Here is a 2,734-nt window from a genome sequence, read left to right as displayed (position 1 = left end):
ATCAGATTGGTCGACCTGTTCGGCAAGTCACCAAATAAATAATTAGCCCACCAAGGTTTACAAACTTCTACTTCAGGCTTGGTGGGTCCAACGGCGGTCTAAGTCCGGCTCGCCGACCTCTTCGGTGAGTCGTCAACTGGACTTTTGGCTTGCCAAACTGCCTATTTTCCAACACTCTTCGCTTTTCAACCTGCACAATCAACACCCGTTATTCAAAATCAAAACTAAAGCATTAAAAACATGGGTTGCATCCCAAGAAGCGCCTTAGTTAACGTCATGGCACAGCGAAAGTACCCATTCAAGCTTCATTTTTGGGGTTTGCCATTGTGTCACTAGGCAACCCCCCTTGTTGTCTTGGATTCAAATGTGAAGAAGTTTGACACATTTTGGTCTCCAGCTGCTTAAAAGAGACTGAGTGAGAGGTCACCATCTAATTCAGAGTCGAGACATCCTCTTTCATTTCTTTCAACACTTTGTCGGACCCTTTGACTTTGTTAAGAATGTGTGTGACCATATCTTATGAACGGCCACCTTCTAATTCCTTGCTCTTTTGACGCTCATGGGGAAGAACATACCTATCCTTATGCCCCTCTCTTTCCTTCCAAGTGGCGTTGCAATCACGCCAATCTCTATCACGGTCTCTCCAGCCCTTATCTTTATTCCAACCTTGATTTCCACCCGGTCTTGGGTAGTTTGCATGATAACCTCTTCCTTGATTGGCTAGGAAGTTCACTTCCTCATTGTACCATGCCCTATTGATCTTGGTCATGTAATCAAGGAGTTAAGACGCTACTTCATAGGGTTGTTACATTATACCATCTGGAACAAGTTGATTAGCAACTCATTTCTTTACCGAGTCGACGCTCCTATAGAAGTATTGCTGCAACACATTATTTCCATGTCCATGAGTTGGGCATTGCAGCACCATCTTCTTAAACCTTAGCCACGTCTCATGTATAGGCTCACCTTCCAAGCATTTGAAACCTTGGATACTATCCCTAAGAGTCATCATCTTCGATGGGGGGAAAAATCGCACTTGGAATGTAGTAGTAAGCTTGTCCCAAGAAGTGATGGAATCCCTAGGTAACTTAGTCAACTACTTACTAGCCTCACCCATCAGAGAAAATGGGAACAACCTGAGACGGACTTATTCTTTCGATATGCTCAATGAGAATGTATGACAAACGTCCACGAAGTTTCGAATATGCGCATGGAGATCCTCATGAGCCAACCACCCAAACAAACATTTCAATTGTAGGAGCTGAAGCATTGTGCTAGTAATGTGAAAAATAGTGTTTCCTTCAGTTGGAGGTAGACGTATTACCCCACACCACCCAATGGAATAAGGTCATTGATGTTAGGGTCATTACATCATTGAGGTTTCCAACATCATCTTGGTGGCCCACTTGGCTACCATTACTTCCGTTAACGCTCATCCCCTCCTCTGTTTAACACACGCAACACAAAACCAAAAGCTAAAATAAGTAGATTCAACTTTAACTAAAATGATCACAATTCAACTTCAGTAAAATAATTTTAAACAACACCACTCCCGAGCAGCAGCGCCATTTTGATTTGAGTAACATCTATCAAATACACTTCATCCAAATCTAAGTGCAAACAATCGTTAAGCAATATATAATCCAACAATTGAGTTGGGGACGAATCCCATATGGAGCGGTACGTGTTCAAATTCAATCAAAAAATATGAATGTGATCTAACTAGATATATGAATAGAAATTATCAAAAAAGACATAAAACAAATTAATAGGGGTGACACGAATGTCAAATAAGGGGTTTTGGTTTGCAATTATCAACTACAACGCACTCACAAACAACTTCGAAATAACAATAAGGAGAGGAATTCTTATGATGTAATCTATTATAGGAAAATTTCGATATATGGGTAATTGAAACTACTAGTAAACAGCTAAAAATATGTGAGTAGGCTAGACTATAAGGGAGATAGCTTTCTCTCGAACAATTATCTCGAATCAGGTGATTACTTTCGAACATAAACAAGTATAGCAATGAAGAACCCACACCTTAATTCATTCACTCTCTCGAGATAGATGGGTAGGATTGTGTTTAGGATTCACTCTCTCGAGCTAAACCCATCTCATGCCAATACCTACAAATCATTAATCAATAATCTTAGTTCTAAAACCTGTCTCTCGAGCTTGCTAAGACGACAAGGTTAGAATTGCATTTGCAACTACATTTCATGAATTAAACCACAAGTAATGATTAAACCCACTTCAATATAGCATTTAAACTAGTAATTAACAATACCCATACACTAATTCAACCCATAATTACATGATCACCCCTCAAGAATTGGGGTTTTAGCCAAACATAATAAAAAGGTAAAAACGGTTACCAAATCGATTAGCCATCAACTGAGTAAGAGTAATTAAAGCTTAACAATGCTTGAAATCAAAGAAAATCAATAACCCACATGCAAAATCTCCGAATTGAATCTCCAAAAACCTTCAAGTCTACTAAGAACTATTCTAAAATAGGAGTAAACTAAAATCTGGAAAAGAGAACTCCTAAATTAACAGTTCAAAATCTAATTTATAGTCACCAAAAATAAGCCATGAAGGGCCATTAGGCAAGGTAAGTCGGGTTCGACGAACTGCCCATTGCTATCTTATATCGCCTCTTTGCCTTGGCTCTCAGCATCGTAAAGTCCTGTAACTTTGGGCAATCTCTCTTTGCATCGCAGAACTA

Source organism: Solanum verrucosum, unplaced genomic scaffold, assembly GCF_900185275.1.
Source record: "Solanum verrucosum unplaced genomic scaffold, falcon-dt-bn FXZP01000025.1, whole genome shotgun sequence".
In the NCBI taxonomy this organism is placed as follows: domain Eukaryota; kingdom Viridiplantae; phylum Streptophyta; class Magnoliopsida; order Solanales; family Solanaceae; genus Solanum; species Solanum verrucosum.
Note: the sequence above shows the minus strand (reverse complement) of the source record.